This window comes from Cucurbita pepo, unplaced genomic scaffold (genome assembly GCF_002806865.2).
Source record: "Cucurbita pepo subsp. pepo cultivar mu-cu-16 unplaced genomic scaffold, ASM280686v2 Cp4.1_scaffold001550, whole genome shotgun sequence".
Lineage (NCBI taxonomy): Eukaryota > Viridiplantae > Streptophyta > Magnoliopsida > Cucurbitales > Cucurbitaceae > Cucurbita > Cucurbita pepo.
This window is the reverse complement of record NW_019647703.1, coordinates 1-834: the sequence shown is the minus strand read 5'-3', so window position 1 is coordinate 834 and position 834 is coordinate 1.

The window sequence follows — 834 nt, the reverse complement described above, 5'->3', positions numbered from 1 at the left end:
TTTTTTTTTTTTTTTTTTTTTTTTAATATAACAAACATTTTCTCCACCACTTACTCATCTCTGTCTCCCAAATTTATATACAAACAAAAAGTCAAATTAACAATTACTTCATATTTACATTTTTAAAAACATGCTTTTCAACTTCATCAATATGTATTTACTCATTTATCCACATAAAACAAAACTTCCCTACTTTCTCTTTTTCAATTTTTAATTCAAATAAATTAGTTTAATACACAAATAAAAGTAAACACTATCTCCACAGACTAACATGAGTTTTTTCTCCCTCACCTAAAATTGTTTAATGTAAAACATGTTTTACCATGAAGTTTCTATAATTGAGCTACCAAAAAACAACGTTCATCTTGTTGATATGTGTAATAATTTTTAATTTTTTTAATCATTTTATCTTTGAGATGAGTTCAAATCTCGATACAAAGCTTATGTCAATTGAATTGTTGAATTGACATAGGATCCAAGTTTTGAGAGTATATTCTTATTTTAAATGGAAGATTCTGTTGGATGATTCTATATAGATTCTTTTCTCATTGTTTTTTAAATGAATTAGTGTATAGATTATGCATTTTCCTCTCCCACTATATAAAATCTTTTTAATTCTACTCTTCTAATTTTCAATTATATTATTATTGAAAACTTTGACTTTGATTCTCTCGGGTTAGATCATGTGGAACACTAGTTAAACTAAAAACTAATGATTTAACACATGTATTAATAGGATAAAAATTATCAGAAAATTGGATGCAAAATGAGAATTGATGTAGAAAAAAAAGAGAGAGAAAAAAAAAAAGAGTTGGTGGGATTAAATTTATAATA